Source organism: Nilaparvata lugens, chromosome 7 (genome assembly GCF_014356525.2).
Source record: "Nilaparvata lugens isolate BPH chromosome 7, ASM1435652v1, whole genome shotgun sequence".
In the NCBI taxonomy this organism is placed as follows: Eukaryota; Metazoa; Arthropoda; class Insecta; order Hemiptera; family Delphacidae; genus Nilaparvata; species Nilaparvata lugens.
In genome coordinates this window covers 54,165,364-54,186,610 of record NC_052510.1, presented here as the reverse complement: position 1 = coordinate 54,186,610, position 21,247 = coordinate 54,165,364, and the positions used below count along the sequence as shown (strand labels likewise).

Here is a 21,247-nt window from a genome sequence, read left to right as displayed (position 1 = left end):
ATATTATATTAAATTAAATTATATATTTAATATGTGAATATTTCTTATTTCAGTGATAATAATGTGAAACTCTTCTTCTATGTTTGGTATTGAAGTATCTGAATTTAAAAATCTACTCTGTGAAAATAATTAAAAACTGAAATTTTTGTGAAGTGAACAACTACAAGATTCAACCTGTTCCGGACTATGTGTAACCTTATCTAAATTTGGGAGAGGAATAGCACAAGGTCACCCTTTTTTCTCTCCCTATCATTTTTGATGATGTACTTATTGCATGCGAATGACACTAATGCAATAACATTATAGAAGATAAAATAATAAGGTAGTCCTTGTGCTATTTTTCTTCCAAATTTAGATATTTTTTTTATTGCATGAATCAATAAAGAGTAGGAAATCAATAAAGAATTATACCTGTCCTTTTTTATACAGTTCTTCATCAAGTTATTTCTCTTACTCTTCATCCTCTCCTACGTCTTGCTCTCCTTCTGCCTCTATACTCATCATCTCACCCTTCCATGCAAGTCTTATACATTTTCTTTTTCTTTACTTACTTCTTCTCCATCTGCCCTCTTCATAGGGCAATTTGAGATGAACTTATATAGTGTTTCGAGGGCTGATAGGGCTGACCTTCACTGCACATGCAGCAGCAGCTATAAGTAGTAAAACGGGGTTCGGTGGTATATTGCATTGCCAGAAGGGTACGCAGGAGAAAGTACCTTCTTATTTTCGCCGATCTGCCACTGGAAACACAACATATTTCTTATCAACTGAATTACGTCGTCGTATTTCTTCTGGTTGGGCTCATTATTTTCTTTCTCGGAAACGGTGTTTCTATCTCGTAAAAGTTGTTAGTGAATGTTATTGGAGTCTGACACCATCAAGGGGGCTAGAGGTATAACGAAACATTCGTATATGATGATCAAATTAATGTTATGAATTATAAGAACAATGTTAATTAAGTGAATAAAATGTATAAATAAATAAATAAAATTCTAATACAATTGTTCTTCCATATGCTATTGTAATCTGAAACCATTAAGGGCCGTTTGCACAGTGTAATTTTAAGCTAAAGCTTAGACCAAATCTGGATTTTTTTTGGTTTAAACTAAAATTCCATTTGTACAGTATCAGTTTAAACTCTGTATTGAGTTTAAACTCTGGGCAAGTTTAAACCAAATAATTTGGATTAACTTGACATCTGTAAATATTTGATGGGGAAACAGTTGATAGTAAATTATTTTTCGACGGTTGTTTTGAATGCTTCTGTAGACGATAATCATTATTAATTTAGGTTATAGTGAATCATTATTTGAATGTAAAAATAATTATAATGGAGGAATTGATAGAAGTTTTTAATGCGATTGATAAAGATGACTGCGAAGAAATTTTGAAACTGAGAAAAATTGGGCAAAAAACAAATAATTTTAATTTCTGGGATTGAGAATTTTTTAACGGTTCTGCTTAAGTACAGCAACTACTGCCAATTTGGTATTTTGATTGAATAAAACACTTGATAGAAATTAAGACAATTTTTAACAGTGGTCTTTGATTAGAAAACATGTTTTTAATAACACATTACTAAGATATATTGCTTTTGAGAGATTTCTAATAAACGAGGAATACCGTAGTAGATTCAAGCGTAACAAAATAACTTTTTTATCTTACATTCTAAAATATATTTTCTGGTGCCAACTAAACATAAGTTTTTAAAGAATATCTTAATCGCTTTTCACTTTTATAACCGTACAGCTTACAGCTCTGTAGATTTTGAACAAGAACAAGAAAATACTAAAATAGTAGCTACATAACCTCAATTTACTGATGGTTTGTAAACAAATAACAAATTTCCTGACATTCTATTACCAACTTAACGCTAAACTAGTTCAACTTAAACTGGATTAGTGAATGCACTGAGAAAACCAATTCACGTTTAAACTTTCAGATTAACTTAAACTCGATTAACTTAATCTAGTTTAGCAATCTATACTGTGCAAACGGCCCTAAGAGGGCTAGAGGAATAACGACATATGGGATGATCGAATTTATGTTATAAATTATAATAACAATGTTAATCTAATGAATAAAATTCTAATAGAATTTTGTTCTTCCATATTATGATCATTGTTTGACAGGGGTTTTCGTAAAATGTCATGGTTTCAGGATATTAGTTTTAACCAAATTGAATGATCAATAGCTTTTCACGAGATCGATACTGAATAATTATTATACATCATTATCATAATTATTTTATTGACAGCCTTTGGTTAGCAATTTTCCGGTCTTCAATATTATCTTCATAGTTTATGTGATGTCCAGCAATACTCAAAGATCAGTGAGTGAACCTGCAAGAAACATAAATTTATTACATGAGATGCAATGTTTTTTAAATTTATAATTAAAATTAATCAACCAAAGTTTTACAAGTTGTTTTACAAGTGAAGGCCGCACGCCGAGACTATGAGCGGGACAGTTTTCAACCATCATAGTCCTGCAGAATATACCTTGCTAGAGTTAAATGGCTGAATCGACGTCGTCGTTGTCGTCCCGCGTCTCTATAGCTGCGTACACATACTCGCGCTTCCAACCCGCAGCGAGCACGCTCCTCCCTCGTACCGCCCTCGTACCGCCCTCGTACCACCATCGAACCACAGTCGCTCCGCCCACGCACCCATCATGAACGTTACGGAAGATGTTAGATCTTCTCGCGTTCCCCGGTCGAACCACTCTTGCTCCCCGGTCGATCATCAATCGCTCTGCTGGAGTGACGTTCGGTTGCGGTGAGGTGCGTACAGACTGTCGCTCTGCTCCGCAACCGAACGTCACTCCAGCAGAGCGATTGATGATCGACCGGCGAGCAACAATGGTTCGACCGGGGAACGCGAGAAGATCTACCATCTTCCGTGCTTAATACTTGACTCTAAGGTGCGTTTTCGTGTGTGCGTAAATGCCGTCGTCGACCACGACACGGTGAGGATCTCAGATTGGGTAGATTTCAATTTGTCTAAATAACCAAAAAGGTTATGTTCAATTATGTTTTAATGAGGGAGATTGAGTTTATACTTTTAAATGGCAGTATGTTGATACTATTAGAAATCTTTTGATTCTTGAATAATAAACACAAATAATGAAAAGTTATTTGATGAGCTGTTTTAGCACACTTGAAATTTGGACAATATGAATGTCAACAAAGCTTGTCGCCGTCGACTGCGGAAGTTTACGCACAAACGAAAATGTACCTTAAGACTTGATGGGGAAAAAAATTTTGAGAAACGTTTTTGTACAATTAATAGCCACGCTAACCGTTGGTCCAACTTCTTCCCTAGTTATCGTTTGTTTCGAAATTTTAAACTGCCCTCAAATATTTGTCCAGTCCATCTAAATGCTTGCAGCGTAGCATTATTTTTTTTTTCAGAGAATGATACATAGTTATGAGACGGATAATGATGAACCTACTACATCCTTGGGTAGGTTCCGAACCACCGGGTAGTGATTTTTAACTCATAATACTATTATTAGAGGAGGCTCTTGAAGTGTAAATTACAGGAGTAGCTGTGACAATCTAAAGTGGAATAAAATGAATGAAAATAACAGAGTATTTATTTATTTATTTATTTAATCATTCAGAATAACACACTTACAGAAAAGTAGCACAGGCTTATAAGCCCAAAACGGTTCCAATTCTAATTTATACAACAGTCCAAATGTAGCTGGGTTATGTGTCACTTAACATTCATTAATTACACACTCAATTTACAATTCAAAACACACAAAAATCATTTTTAAATTAAAAAATACTTCTAAAATAAATTAAATCAATCACAATTAATAGAAAATTCCAAACTTTGAAAATACTATAAAATTTTGAGACCGAAAAGACAAACACACTATTCAGACTGAGTAATAGATTCATTTTCAATTAGACACTCCGCCTCTACTCGAAATACCTTTTCTGGCTTTAAAATGAAAATTCTCGAGCAAAAATCAAAATCAATACTAGATAAACAATCCAATGCTTGTCTAGAGTTAACATTTGAAAGTTTCTCAGAATCCCTGCTCTATCATTATATCCAAGTGCAAACAGATATCTCGAAGAACAAACAGGTCTCAAAATATCTCTCAGTATCTGATGTCTAGAACTCTTTCAGCATATTATTATTTGAACGTAGAAAATATCTTAAACTTGAATCCTTTCAAGAGCATTCATCCCATGTTATTTCTGCCATTAACACTGATTGGAGTACAAATATTGGAAGTCTTATAACAAGTTTGTTGATTCTACACTTCAAACGATCTTTCTGGAGAGCAGGCGAGAGAGTATTAGTTGAACTGAAGATTTCTATTCAGAGTTCGAAATTTCAGTACATAGTCTACACATCTCGAGAGGTCTTCAAAATGAAAAGCTGATATTATGAAATACTCGATCACGAGTAAATACGATAGTGTCTGAAAAATATGCTATTGATTAATCGTTAACAGGTTCAGTCACTGATTAGAGTGAATTCTGTATGAGGATCAAATTATTTGGATTTACAAACTTTTGTAACAGATATTCTGTATTCTGCATACTGAATTCTGTATGAAATTGAAATTATTTGGATTTACATAGTTTGTTTTGAAAAGGACATTCATAACATCGAATTTATCGACTTTGTATAATTTATTCGACTATTGTATTATTTTGAATCATCAACATCGCTCATTTCAAAAAGGAGAAACTTTCAAACCTTTTTAGTGTCTCTTGTAATTTCATTCATATTATTCACAGCTCACGTTATCAGTTGTTTTCCCACTTTTGGAAAAGACATTCATAAAATCTAATTAATTTTTATTCAGCTAATCTATTTTGAATCACCAACATCGCTCATTTCATAGAGAAAACACTATCAAACCTTTGTGGTCTCTCTTGTAATTTCATTCATATTATTCACAGCTCACGTTATCAGTTGTTTTCCCACTTTTGGAAAAGACATTCATAAAATCTAATTAATTTTTATTCAGCTAATCTATTTTGAATCACCAACATCGCTCATTTCATAGAGAAAACACTATCAAACCTTTGTGGTCTCTCTTGTAATTTCATTCATATTATTTACAGCTCATGTTATCTGTTGTGATACCACTTTTGGAACAGACATTCGTAAAATCGAATTAATTTTTATTCAGCTAATCTATTTTGAATCACCAACATCGCTCATTTCATAGAGAAAACACTATCAAACCTTTGTGGTCTCTCTTGTAATTTCATTCATATTATTTACAGCTCATGTTATCTGTTGTTTTCCAACTTTTGGAACAGACATTCATAAAATAGAATTAGTTTTTATTCAGCTATTCCATTTTGAATCATCAACATCGCTCATTTCATAGAGGAGAAACTTTCAAACCTTTGTGGTCTCTCTTGTAATTTCATTCATATTATTTACTGCTCACGTTATCACTTGTTTATACCACTTTTGGAACAGACATTCATAAAATCGAATTAATTTTTTTCAGCTAATATATTTTGAATCACCAATACCGATAATTTCATAGAGGAGAAACTTTCAAACCTTTGTAGTGTCTCTTGTAATTTCATTCATACTATTTACAGCTCATGTTATCAGTTGTTCTTCCGACTTTCGAATCTGACTATTATTCGAACGGTGGAGTGAGTATCATATTTCCGTAAAACAAGCAAACTTTGCAGGAGTTTTATGTACAGAAATTTCCCACCACAAACTTGTATACTGTATTAAAATTCATAAATTATGAATTATTCATATAATAAAGCTGAAGACAAAAGAGGGGACTCGGCAACCTACTGTGATGAAAGGGAAATACAATAACTCATCTTCAGTAAGCAGGAAGGCTCATGGAATATGTTTTATCAAGTTTTGTGGAATATGTCAGATGGGTGGTGGGGGAAACCAAAATTAGGCAAAAAAGAGCTTTCGGTAGCGAGCCTTTAATAGGCTTACTGATATGGATGACAGGACTACAAATTTACGGAGCACCCTAATCAGGCCTATCCGTGTCTTTTGTTGGAACCTTTTCGGTCCGGAAACTGAAACTGAGGGCCCGGAAACTGGACTGGACCCTCTAAACTCCCAACCTAATCAATTCTGGTCGCATGTTCCGCGTTTTTAATTTTCCACTCATCTTACTTTTTGCCCTGGCACGTTCGGCTGATTCAGTTCAACACCCCTGATTCTAGATATTATTGCGGAATTTTTAATTTCAATGATTTTTTTTGCGTGAAGTTGAATATTGTAAGGGGACGTAATGGACGAGTAAATTTTGTAATTTTCGTATACTTTCCATTTGTGAGGTAAGCAGTGAGATATTATCTAGTTCCTCCATGGAAATGACAAGATTAACGAATCATGGAGTTTTTAGAAAAGCTCAACATTTCCATATTTTGTGCTAAGATTGAATTGGTGCTGTCAAAGTTTCATGAGTTTGATTAATTTATTGAGGATTAGGAATAGCCACGAATCCTGCAATTTGATCCAAGAAGACACATTAAGTTTTTCTCCTGGTCCTAAAATTTTTTGATTTTTTGAAAAAAATAGAATGAAAAATTTTTATACAAAAATATAACTAAGGCTTTTAACGTTTCAAGAATTTAATTAATTTAAGATTGGTACTGTAATTTACACGAATCCCGCATTTTGGTGCAAGAAGACACATTGAGTTTTTCTCCTGGTCGTAAAATTTTGTGATTTAATGATAAAATGAGAATGATAAATTGTTATACAAAAATAAAATTAAAACTATCAACGTTTCATTAGTTTTATCAATTAAAGATTTGTAATTTTCACGATTTTTTCAATTGGGACCAGGAAAATACATGAAGTTATCCTCTTGTCCAAAAGTTTGTAATTTCATGACAAAATGTGAATAAAAAATAGTCAAGTGATACAAATATTCCTTGTGAAAGATGATACGATTGAGTACAATCTCTGGAATCAATCATTGCTCCAATCTTAGCTCGTCGATGAAAAAGTCAATCATAATTGAATCCATTGACGCAAATTGAATTACTCAACTCCAAATAATATAGGTAATCTTATCCAAATACACTTCTGATTCATGGTTTATAGTTCCATTAATAATTAACGAAAATCCTAAATAAATGCTGCAAATCACCCCGAAGACCTCTGCTACTGCAGACATTGACAACAGGGTTATCAGCTAGATGGAAATTCGATGAGAACTACTATCCAAAAATTAGTTGCCAGCCCGGGAATTTTTATTTTAATAAATTCATTCTCTATTTAATTCCATCTGTTTATAGTTTCAATTCATCCGCTCGGGATAGTAAAAGACAGAGGTTGACTACCATTCATTGTTTTCCAAATGATATTCTTGATAATAGTTAGATGAGAAAATATGTATATATTCTCTATGTGGATAACCTGGCCGTTCAGAATATTTCATATTAGTTATTGCTTTAATGGGATGGGACCACGACAAACTGGGCTGACGACAAAGTGGGCCGACAACAAACTGGGTTGGTTTTCCAGCCCAGTTTGTCGCTGCATGCACCGCCAAACTTGCACTCTAAGGAATGCAGCCCAGTTTGACGGCGTGCAACTTTGTCGTCTGGTGAGAAAATCTAAGGAGTGCCAGTTTGTCGTTGCATGCACCGCCAAACTTGCACTCTAAGGAATGCAGCCCAGAAATGCAGCAACTTGAGCGGTAGCCCACTTTGTCGTCAGGCCAGTTTGTCGTCAGCCCACTTTGTCGTCAGGCCAGTTTATCATCTACCCTGTGTTGGTTGAGAAACCTGAGGGAAGCATTCGACTACACATCTTCCGAGCAGCAGTCAACAAAGTAAAAATTGCCATGATGGTAGCTAACCTCTGTTAATGGAGAAGGTATCTGGAGAAGATAGAGATGGGACCACTACTATTTCAAATGAATATTCAAAGATTATAACTATTTACAGAAATTCAAGAGATAGTGTGCTTAGTTATTGTATGGTAAAAAGTACAAAATAGTAATATACTTGCCTTCTCATCAGAATATTGTGAATTGTGAAGCGCCACAATACTTACAATGCCTCATCTACAGCCAATTACAAGGAATAGGGGAGTTGAGAGAGTGGGGAAACAGAAATGTTCTAATATACACAAGGGGATGGTTTGTATCTTGGCTGCTATCAGAAAGACAACAATTACTTGCTTATCGGAAATTTCCCGTGCTTTCTGCACCCACGAAAAAATGAAGATGTAACATCTGTTGAAATCATCAGACCCTCGTTTTGAGTGAATGGAGCTTGCAAGTTGCCGCAATATTCTCAAATGGATCATTTCTAAACAACGAATGACGAAAGCCAGTCATATTTCGATCAACATCATCATCATCATCATCATCATCATCATAACCATTCACTTGTATTTCTAGTTTTCAACTTCAATGTATTTCATTCTTTATCTCATCCTCCTCCTCCTCCTCCTCCTCCATCTTCTTTCCATTCTTCCACTCTTCACCATTCTTCCTCCACATTCTCCTTCTTATTTACTTATCATCATCATCATCATCATCATCATCATCATCATCATCATCATCATCATCATCATCATCATCATCATCATCATAATCTTTTTCTTCTTCTTCTTCTTCTTCTTCTTCTTCTTCTTCTTCTTCTTTTTCCTCGTTTTCTCTTCCACTCATCATTTTTCATTATTATCGTCATCATAATTATGTTCATTATTATTGTTGTTGTTGTTATGAATGGAGCAGGGGTGGGCAATGGTGGTGGGGGGGGGGGTCAATGGTTATCATGCTATCCAATCCTAGAATGGGACTTGTGGGAGCTGTTTGCTTGCTCCCCAACATAATGAGTTCTGCTAAGAGGACTCTTGTCTCATGCTTTCGGGAAAGAATTGAGGAATCAGAAGAGTTGGGGACCATCACAACGACGGGAAGGTGGGGCACTGACTAGCTGAGTCTTTAGTCTTCAATATAGCTACTATATTCATAGAGTAACTGTAGTCTTCAGTAGAGTTGATCAGTTGATTAGGTAGCTTGTAACCTACGTTCGAATTTGAAGAGGATCCTAGTGTGTATAAAATAAACATGAAACTATTGAGCATAGATTGACTTTATATTATTAGTGAAATATTTTAAAAAAGATGTGCGTATACAAACATGGAATGGTGGTATAACATAATATAGGCAATATATTAATAAATTTTAACAAACAATGCATGTGTATCAGACATTATTCTATTGAATAAATAGTAAACTGATAAAAATAGCAAGTATCTTTATTCTACATATAGTACTACAGTGAGGTCTACGTTATATAAGTAGCAGTGGAGAAAGATAGCGGAACAACGTTGCCGATCCTCTGTCTTGGCAATGCCTTCTATAGACGGTAGCTGACTCAGATTTATTGATGTAATATTAACTGTTCATTTTCGTTTAAAGTAATCAATTATATTTTATTAAACAAGAAATAATATTTTTCAATAATTTCATGATGAAATTTCATAATTAAGATGAAATCTTTTGTTAATTAATTATTAATTCTACATTGTTAAAATTATATTAATTGAAGAAATTATATTTTTCAATATTTCATGATGAAGTTTAATGATTATGATGAAATATTTTGTTAATTTATTATTAATTCTACATTGTTGAAAGACGATCTGGCAACAGAGCAAAGCGAGAAAGAGATAGCGCTATCCGCTTTGTTGAATGATAGATAAGGATAGCAATACCATTGCTAATTAAACACTGAACGTGGAATACACTATAGCACAAGATAGAACTTTATGGTAAGATGGTAGTTTTATTTGTATTTCATGGAGTGATACATTCATAGTAGGATAATGAATGTTTGCGATGCCTATTTTTAATGGGAATGGGCATACTTAGTTTAGAAAATTAGAATAACTCGATCCCTAGTGAAATAATTCATTGTTATCAGGTCAAAATTATTTTTATCAGGTCGAAAAATAAGAAAGCACAAGTATAGCAAAGACAAAATTGTTTGTGAGAAAACATTAATTGACGTTCCAATAAACAAAGAGGGTCTGATACTTTGTTCCAGTAAAGGTAGAGAATAAATAATAACCTAGACGAATAATAAAATCTCCATCTTCTCTCTATGATTATAAGTTGAAAAATATTATCTGAGGCAGGATAAGTGTGACAAAAATTATCAATTTCCAAAAGCTGAACTCATCCAGAGAGAATGAGGAAGTATCCTTATTGATGCGAATTAATAAGTAACTGCGAAAAATTTAGCTGAACTTGAACGAGAGTACACGACGGAATGTTGATCGGTCTTAAAACGCCAGCAGCAGGATTACTTGTAGAAGAAGAAGAAGAAAGAAGAAGAAGAAGAAGAAGAAGAAGAAGAAGAAGAAGAAGAAGAAGAAGAACAACAACAACAACAACAACAACAACAACAACAACAACAAAGAGAAGAAAAATAAGATAATAAGTAATAACATAATGAGACTAGGTAATTAAAATTTCTTGTTTCAAGTACTCGGTCAGAAAATTTGACAAATTTTTATACATAAAGTGGAGAAAACATAACCTATTTCCTGGACTATTTTAATGAATCGAAATTCGGGAGTAGAATAGTTTTGGACTGTGCCGGTTGATCAGCCACCAAATTATTTAAAAAAGAATTGTTTATCATTGAATCAATAAAATAATGAAAAAATGTAGTGGAAATGAAGACAAGAAAAAGCATCAACTGTGGAAGAGTTTAAGAAAGAGTTTGAGAAAGGGAATAAACTGAAAAAAGTGCGTGAGATGAAGTTAAATATAATATTATATTATCTTAATCTTTCTAAATTCAAAATTAATTGTTTCAAGTGTTCGTGTTTTGTTTCAATGTGGAAGAAGTTAGTGAAGAATTGAAAAGTCGCACATAACCTTTTTCGCCACACTGCACAGAAAGCAGCTGTTTTCCAGTCCCTACATAGATCTGAAAGACCTTGTTTGCAGACGACTCTCGTCTGACGTCAGAAAAGGGTTTCTTTTCCGGTCTAGGCCAGAAAGTGGTCTCTTTCCAGCCGGTCATGGAAGTCCGTAGTTGATAAGTCATCAGCTAGATCGGGCGAGTGTCCACTTTCTTCATCAGCTGAAGTCGCCATGATTTCAGTTCGAGTTTCAAATCAAACTAATTCAGCATTCGCTTCGCAACCAGTTTTATTCAATTATTTATTGTTGATTAGCGCATTCCAAATTTTCAAAAATGCTTGAAGATGACGATGCCCGTGATATTCCAAGTGAAATTTTAAAAGAAAATCCTGAGTGCAAATCTTCTACCACTAAAATCAAGAGATAGGTACGATAACAAGTATTCTTTATTTTGTATTCTTTATTTATTTTGTCAGCAATACCTGTAGTGTGGCGAAAAATATCATTTGCAACACGGGCAAAAATGTTTTTCTGGCTCTCAATCTTTTCTAGTCCTCGGCCTACGGCCTCGGACTTGAAAACCGATATCGAGCCGGAAAAATCTCATTTTCTGCTCTAGGTGCGAAATATACTATATTTGGACAATTTATTTTATGAAATTGGGATGAAAAGAAGTTTTGAACTGTTGTCTGTTCCTTTGTCCTTAAGTTGATTGTAAATGATGAATAAATAAATAAATAATTATGTAGAATGAATTACTATAAACATTGAAGAAATCAATTGAAATACATGGTAGGTGACGTGTGACAAACATGAAGAAGGAAAATGTGAAGGAATTACCTTCTCACAATCCTAACCCACCACCATATATTACCTGTTCACTCTATCCTAAATATTGAGATGCGAAAGTGGATGGTGAAAAGAAGAGGTATGAGGAGGAGGAGGAGGAGGAGGAGGAGGAGGAGGAGGAGGAGGAGGAGGAAGGGGAAGAGGAGGAGGAGGAGGAGGAGGAGGAGGAGGAGGAGGAGGAGGATGAGGTGGAAGAGGAAGTGAAGGAATTACTAAAAAGATGGAAGAAGATGGAGGACGAGGAGGAGAAGGAGCAGGAGGAGGAGGAGGAGGAGGTGAAGACGAGATTAGGAGGCCGTAGATAGGAAGCGGATCAGTGAAGAAGATAGCATAGTGATGAGAGGAATAAATAGCGTTGTAGACTGAGAGGATGGACTCACTTGCTAATAATTGTTGAGCGCGAGCGATTCATCATTGCAAAGTGAAGCTGTATACTGACTGCATGCCTCTTGACCGGTCCTAGGCCAGTTTCCCACGCCATACAGCATACAGTAACTTTGGTAATAACAGTTAGGCTCTGAAGGTAAGATTAGGCCCTGCTAAATTGGTGGTTTCTATCGACTAGGATGCTCCGAATTGAATGATACACGCAACCTACTTGGAATAAGCTACTACTGCTGAGCTACATTGCAACTGGATTAGATTAGTTTGTGATTGGTAGCTGCCAAACTGATATCGACTTGCTTTGATAGTAATGATAAGTTACACATTGGGATAGTAGCATGATAATTTGTGATAGCCATTCGAGATGATGCAAAAATTCGTTATACAGTCGAACCTCTGTGTAACGAAGTCGATTATCCCGAGAAAAAATTCGCTGCAGAGAGGTATTCGTTATTGAGAGGTTGCTCTGTCAAGAAAACTGCCACGATCTTATGGATCTTGTAATATCGTATCACGGCTGTAAATGAATGAATATGATACATAAAACTATCGCGAACGTAGGTAGGGTACCTATTAGGCCAATATTAATATGGAAATTGAAAATTCATGCTGTTTAAAAATATAAAAAACATGGTTTTTGGATATTATTATAGAGTGTATAAGTAAGCAAACTCACCAATTTATTTCCAGAAAGCTTGGTTTGTACTATTAGTGGAGTTTAATCAAAGTACGTACCCTGTAGCAATATTTTTCTACTTCATTCACACTCATTGAAATGTGTTACAAAAGCAAGAATGGGAAAGTCCAGTCGTTCACCTGCCTGGTCTACAAATTACAACTTCTTGGAATTCAATTTCCAGTAACTTGCATTCAATTTTCGACATGTGTTTCAACCTCTATTGACTGTCTACCACCTTATTTTCTTCCAACCTGAATTTCCATTATTTTTAGTCTATTGACCTTTCTGCTGAAATTAAACAATTCCTTGAAAATGACCGTCTGCTTCCTATCCACACTACATTTTGTATGTTGAAGTCAAGAGAAAACTTTGTTGTTGAGAGGTCCGAAATTCGTTAAATAGAGGTAAATAAGCAGCCAAAACTTTAAAATGTCATTGGACCAGGTAAAAATTTGTTGTGTAGAGGATTTCGTTAAGTGGAGGTTCGTTATAGAGAGGTTCGACTGTACCTTTATTGTAAGAGAGGTCTTTACACGCTTTTCCAGCTTGCATCACGTTGTTTGGAACATGATTTTAGGTGAGTTCCAAACCACCAGGAAAGTGATAATAAATCAGATAACGGATATTGTTGAGACGGTTATCCTTTCAAGTACAGCAGTACCACCAGTCCACCACTATATCCTGTTATTTGTTTCTTTAATTTAATTATGCTATGTTACTTGAAGACTATTTTACTCGTCATTTATTCTGACAATTAGAAGTTCAACGAAGTACAACCATACAAAAATATTTTATCATTCCGATGATAATTTTGCAAGGCAATCAGTCACAATGGTGATTGATTAACACTATCCAAACTTCAAATTTTCATTCAGAAGAATGCGAGAAGAAAAAATAGCATCCTTTCATTTAATTTAATTTATTGTTTAAAGCATTATAATCATTATATATATATATATATATATATATATATATATATTATAGAATATAACATTTATTATGACATTGGAGGAAAAACTAGGCTGAGCCTGTAATATTTCTATCCAAAATGTTTGATAGAATTTCATTATTTATTGGTTCTAGCAGTTCTTTTTTAAAATAATACCGTGATGTTGATTTATGAATTGTATATCATAGCGGGAATGACTATCCAGCATTGAATTTTTACTATCGATTTCCACTGATTTTACTTATTACTGATGTGATTAGTTGTGATTTTATTATTCTAGTCTCATTGACTTACGATTTTTCTTTGGATCTTCAATAGTAGTGTTGTACAACAAAGGTAGTGTTTAAGTACGAAATCTATTTAAATCACTTTTGAAACGTATAAAGTGAATCTACATTTTGGTTGGAATGTCAGGCCATCCAAAGAAAAACCTTGAAAAATCTGTGAAGACATCGAAATTGGCTTGCAATCGATTTCCGTCCGCTATCTTCTCCAGCACAGAACTGTTGTTCTAGTCAGTCATGCAACGGTAGCGTTTTCCCTCACTCGAACGACATCTGTGGCGCCGAATTGATGTTCCAAACTTGGATAAAGAGGTGTGTGAGGAGGAAGAGAAGGAGGGAATAGGTGGAAGGATGAGTCTAAAGAGGAGTAGGATGATGTGAGTGAGAGGTCCTGAATATTTCACTTACAAAGTTTAAGAACAGGCATTATATTCCTGCAACAGCTGGAGGAACAGTTTTACATTTCAAATTAGTTGCAAATGCAATCCAACAAAAATATCAACCACACCATGAAGTTCAGATTACTGTATCTTTATTACATTAGAAAGGATTAGTATAGTTTCCAATCATCTTCCATCTACCAGAATGACCTTCCGTTATGTAAAAGAAGGTCTTTTTATAAAAAATCTTCTAAAAAAAGATTAATAATGTAAAATATGGGGTTTGATTGCGCTGGATCAATGAATTAGATGTTTTCACTCGTGTCTTGGATCAAATTTGATTTGATTACTAACAGATGCTACTCATCCTTAAGCCATAATTTTTCCACCCTCTAACGACTTGTAAATTTCATTGCAGAGATATCTTTATCCATCCAATTTATGAACATCCCATTTTGTTTATTTTAGTATCAAAAAACTATATACGTTTGAAAACAACAGTCATGATAGTAACTGTTACATTCAAAAACAGTCATACCATTCTTGGGGTATTTTCTATAAACGACTTTATGAACTTATTAATTTGATTCTTTATTAATTCATACAATAAGTACATCATCAAAATATAAGGAGAGAAAAAATTGGGTAACCTTAGAAGCATTCGGTTTAATGCTTCGATAAGAACATTCTCAAGAATAATTCCTGTGTAAGTGTGTGACATGGTGTTTTGTCGATAATGGTGTTACTATTTATTTTATTTAATCTTTTCTAAAATACGTACGAATCTAGTTGGTTTTTGTCTTCAATGAGCGATTTTTTTCAATTTTGCATGTTTAGCAGGACCCAACATTGTATTTTTTATTTTCAATAAATTGATTGATTGGAGTATCCTAACCATCAGAAAGTTCACAATATCAAAACTATATTTCAAGTTTGCGAATTTAATATGAAATATTCATAATAGAAGGATATAGTATTCATGTTTTCTTTTCTCTAAGATACTATTCAGGAAACCAGCCTCTTTCTCAAATACTCAAATTCGTGCTGTCTTTAAAATATTTTGCAAACAAACTGTCGGCTCGCTAGAAGTCAAAGTAGGGTGGGAGTGTGTGAGACCCTAGTTTACGATCTACCAGGTAAAGGAAGCATGAATGGAGGATCAATGAGTTGAGTTTTTACGATTTAGATAAAGACGGATTGACTTCACGCTCTCTCTCCGTTCCTCAAACAATCAAGCTTCATGGGAAACAGTTCTAGAAAATAGCGTAACTCATGTCCCATATATCACAACATATGTACAATTTAGAATATTGTACACAAAATGTAATGTATAATATCTTACTGAATTGTATATGCTTGAGTGATTTTTCGTTTTTTCCTGCCGTTGTACAGTTTCCTTTGAGGAAGCGAGCCGTCATGTCATGGGAATTCACATTGATACGTCACGTGACTTATGATAGGTGGAATAGTTTGGGATTTTGTATAAGTAGGATTTACGACTTCATATTATGGTAAGCGGACACCTGGGTGTGAGTGAGTGAGAGAGAGAGGGAGCCACCCCATGACAGGTCACACGGTCTGCACTGCCAGATAACAAATATTTCTTCGGGTTAAAGTAGACAAGGATTGTGGAGTGGAAAATGTTCAGAACTCAAAGAATTTGTTTGTTGGATGTTCTATTCTATATCAATAGCTTAGCACAGCCAAAAATTGAATACTGTGAATGGAATACGTTTAGTAGGATTCTTCAAAGAATTTAAAAAATGGTATCGTTTCTAACTTTAATCATTTGTTTTCTAGCTCATTGACTTAATGAGTAGCTCATTGAGTCACTGCCGTCTTCTATCTTTCATTTATACCCTATAAAGAACGCGAACGATACAATATTGTAGATTATTCCAATCAGAGAATTTTCACAAAATGATTTTATTTGAATTTTGTTCTTTCTTCAAATTTGAGTCTACATAACATTTTCATCATCAAGAAACGGGATTCACTATTTCGAGTGAATAAATTTGATTTTATTTTTAAAATTAATTCAGGGGAAATTGACTATTAATAATACTAATTAATACCATATATAGCTTACGCTATTGTTTCTCTATGGTAATATTCATAGATCCATATAGTTGAAAGGATTTCCATGAATTTTCATTATCACCAGATATGAATTTACATCATGGACCGTGAAAGTTCAATTCTCGAAGGAATTGGAATATTTTATGTTTTTTATTATTATTGATACTTCGAGGGTCAATAATAATGTGTGTCAGATTCCTTCCGACAGAGCACTTACAGGGATGAGGTCATTCACTAGAGTTGGAAGAGTGCTAACTAAATTTAATTAGTCATTTTTTTCAAATCAGTTCACTTAACGAAATAATACAGAAAACCCGGAAACTTGCTCAATTTTCTACTTTGAAGTTGATACCCCCTTCCTGATTTTAACAAATAGTCTAAATATAGGTTTATTAAAGCGAGACTACTTTAACCTTCATCTTCATAGCAATTCCACTTCAAAAATAAATAAAGTGGTTGTTTTGAATTGAAAACATTCATAGTGAATGGCCTAAAACGCTACGAAGATAGACGATAAGATATTTTGTACCTGAATTATTACGTACATTGTGGTGCATTGTATCATAGAGGAATGATAGCATGTAAGCTATTGAATTGAAATAAAAATTCTCAATGACCATTGTTTATGTTCTATTTATTCACAACATGTTTCGACCATCAACCAAATATTATAAAAAATGTACAAATGGACATGCTATTGAAAATAGCATGAGCTATCAAGGCTAGATGCGATAGCACAGCATATCTTAAGCTATCTTTTTCTATGATTGTATACTATATTTCAGCAGGGACTCTAGAATAATAAATAATATTTGTATTGTCTTGTAAGGGACTCCTATGAACATCCCATCCTAACAGTACTGAATGAACTTTAATAATATGCTACGTAAGAAACCGGCGTATCTCGCCTCGCAAACTGTTGCCGAGTACCGGTGCATCGCCGCCGCTAAATCCAGCACACAACGGAGCTGCTGAGGATACCGCTGATGATTTTTTTGTTGGGTACTCCTACTACTCGTTCGTCTTCCCGCTGCTGGGTGCATGGGTCTGGTTTCTCGGCTCAAGTAGTTAGCAGGCCTCAGTCTTGAACTCTGGCTGCGGCTCAGTGGAACTTGGAGCGCGGGACCGTCATGACCGGTATTTCTTCCATATACGAACTCGCCTCAGGCCACAGGCCACGAGTGTTTTTTGTGTATCGAAATTAGGGTCAAACGCTTTTCTGTTATACAAAACGTTTGTTATTGATTTTTTCATAATATAGGTCTACGTAATCTTTGGGATTTTTTTTTCATATTATACATTTTATTATCGTCTACGTGATCTTAGGTATTCATTTAGGGATACGTTGGGTGTAGTAAGGAAAATAGTTGAATCAATTTTAGTAGACCCTAAAACTCGGTCAATCATTGGGATTTTTTCATATTATACATTTTATTATCGTCTACGTGATCTTAGGTATTCATTTAGGGATACGTTGGGTGTAGTAAGGAAAATAGTTGAATCAATTTTAGTAGACCCTAAAACTCGGTCATCAAATCTTAAGGTGCGTACAGATATAAGCGCCGCGAACATGAGGAATTCACTTTTAATCAGCTGATTATATCTGTATTTTTACAGAAACGGTAAGATACAGATATAAAAAGCTTGACATCAGCTGATTAAAAGTGAATTGCTCATGTTCGCGGCGCGAGAATCTGTACGCACCTTTAGATATACATTTAGGGATTTTTTTCTTATAAGGCCTATACATTTTATTATCGTCTTCGTGATCTTAGGTATAAATTTAGGGATACGTTGGGTGTAAGGGAAATAGTTGAATCAATTTTAGTAGACGCTAAAACTCGGTCATCAATTTTTCTTTCGTTAATAGATAGTTTATGCATTTTTTTCCATAAATCTTAGGTTCAGATTCTGAAGTGTTATCATACTCAATAAAGCAATGTATTTATTAGCCTAATTATTTATTTATACATTGATGGATACAATATTATTCTCAACTATGAATGATTGGGAAAGGAACAACAGGTTTAAAGCCCAAAACTGTTTCTTTCCCAAATTTAGATAGAAATTGTCCAAAAATAGGTTATGTTTACACATTATGATTTTTGTCCAATTTTAATGTAGACTAATAGATTTGATGAAATGTTTTGGTGATCAATCTTCTCTTATCACATAATTCAATTATTATTGTTATCAATTCTGGGATTATTTTCCACCATTTGTAGTAGTTTCCCTCAAATTTTTAGTGTAATTTGTTATTGATGTTGATACTGTTTCCTTTGGCCATCAACGTTTTTTCTTTTTTGGAATATCAAATTCCTGTTATCAGTTGTTTGAACGGCCAATATCCTTCTAGATATGTTTGATCGAATAAATATGTCATTGAATATCAGAATCATTAGAATACTTTGTTTTTTATGTGTTCAATGTCTTCACTTACCAAAAATTAAGTTCACCTTTTTTTGAAGATTGAAAAAAAATAATTAGAAAATTAATAAGCAATAGTGGAACTTAGAACAATAGTGTAGAACTTCAACCACAGCTGTTAAGCAAGTGAAGTTCTTTATTTTTCCATCATGATACTGTTTCTATACATTGTATTATAGAAATATTTGTAAAACATGTCAGTGTTGTGAATTAACTTTAATTTTAATTTCAAAAAAAAATTAACAAATGCAATTTCTAATTTATTTCTATCTTTAGAAAATGAAGTTTAATTACTAAATTAGATTTTCCAATATCATCGGACATAAATTTAAATGTGTTTTTGTCACAGAAATGTTCACCTCAGTTTAGTCCAGTGAAGAATTTAGCAATTTGGGAATATTGTCTCTGTTGTGGAAAAAAGTGTTTTAGTGAAGTTTGTTATCAATTTTGGAAGTGCATCGTATGTGGAGTGATTGTTGTTATCAGTGTGTTGTCATATATGTTTCCTGCCATATGAGTGGAATGGTGGACACTTGTTGATAACACGTGCTTGCTGAGCTGTCTTTGGAATACGCGTTATCGCTCAGGTAAAATATTTGACAATCCTGTTATGCTTTATCATTTTGACATTGAAACATTGTAATAAGGTGTAGTACAGAGATTGACTTGAGATAATTTTGAATATTATTCTATTTTTATTTATAAAATTACATCATAGTACCCTTTTTTAAAAAGCTTTTAATATAAATAACAGATTAAAAATTATTAAATTGAATTCTTGAATTACATTTTAAGAAGGCATTCTATTTTTCTCATAATTCACCGATGTAGCTTACATGTAATTACTGTGAAGCGTCATAGATACACTTCTTCTTCTTCTGATCTACCCTTAAAAATATTGGAAATATTTTTGAATACCGAGAAATTGATGGAGTTCAAAGCTCTAATGAGATGAACTCTCAATCTATGAAAATTCTCCCAATAAATTTTTCCGGTGTTGGAGGGTAGGCCTTCTTTAAATATATCATTCATTTTCATCCAATGAATCTTTCATCCCTGATTTATTCAACAAAAGTCAAATATCAGTGAAAATATTAAATAGCTAGTTTAATGCATTGTATCTCGTTCTATAGGCCCACTTTAAATATTTCATTCATTTTCATATTTTCCATTCATGAGAAATTTTTCCTATCATTCATTCCTGATTTATTCAAAAAAGTCAACAATCAGTGAAAATATTAAATAGCTAGTTTAATGCATTGTATCTTGTTCTATAGGCCTACTTTGAATATTTCATTCATTTTCATATTTTTTATTCATGAGAAATTTTTCCCAATGATTCTTTCATCCCTGATTTATCCAACAAAAGTCAATTATCGGTGGAAATATTGAATTGTTAGTTTAATGGATTGTATTATGTCGTCCTAAAAATTTCTTCTTTAGTTATTAATAAATCAACAGAGCTGGATAACTCGTCAACTTCATGGAAAAAATACAAATGATGATTAATGTATTTCAGTTTCTATGAACAACTATCTTGGATAGAATAATCCTAAGTTAGAATAGAATAATAACAATCTTAAGTTATAAATAAAAATATAAATTTGAGTACCGTTTTTAAATTATTTCGTCACGACGTGTTTCGGCTACTAATGCCATTTTCAAGTCATTTTCTGATTCTGATCACTAAAAACTAACTGAGAACAATTCAGGCCACTTATAGACCTTATCTTGAAATCGTCATGTCGTGACGAAATAATTTATAAAAGGGTAGGCTACTCAGATTTTTTATTTAAAAAAAAATTAAAAAGTAGCCCTAAAGAAAAAAGACAATCATAAGTTTTATAGCATATCAAAACTTTTAACAAGTATTAATTTTCTCTGCTACAACTAAATAACTAGTTAATCAACTTAGATTAACTTTCTTGAAAGGTGCCTTTCATGAGAGTTTTTCTTGAAAGATCCGCAATAATTGTGAAATTTCACAAGCCACGTACAACCAAACCTTTCTATATTATATCGATTCATTACGTGGTCCGGGAACGAATATACAAGTAATGACTAAGCTTCAGCTCACTGCCTCTGTCTATTTAGTGTCTTCTAGGATGCAATAAAAAATAGAACATGTAGGACGCTGTGACGTCACTTATTCAACCACGAAAATTACGTCTGAAAATTACTTGGAAGTCCGACACTCATCTGTTCAGTGTTAACTTTAGTCGTATTCTATAATCTGACTATTCTTCTACTATTATTCTCTATAATTCACTCTATGAATCCGTTGTATTTGACGAAGTATTTTACACGGTGTGACTCAAAAGTGAGTTTGATGTCCTGCTGGTAT

General features: G+C 33.7%; 1 protein-coding gene across 4 annotated transcripts in view; it reads left to right on the top strand.

The window, feature by feature from the left end:
- Positions 1-21,247, top strand: part of LOC111045932 (protein sickie) — a 512,310-nt gene that overhangs the window by 164,888 nt on the left and 326,175 nt on the right. The window contains exons 1-2 of one of the 4 annotated variants that reach the window (XM_039433165.1): positions 17,559-17,709; positions 19,253-19,490. The exons of 2 other annotated variants lie outside the window; for them this stretch is intronic. The gene's annotated coding sequence lies outside the window, so the exon portion shown is untranslated. Of the gene's footprint in view, positions 1-17,558; positions 18,020-19,252; positions 19,491-21,247 lie in introns of those variants that run through there. One more of the 4 variants, XM_039433164.1, reaches the window with a different exon arrangement.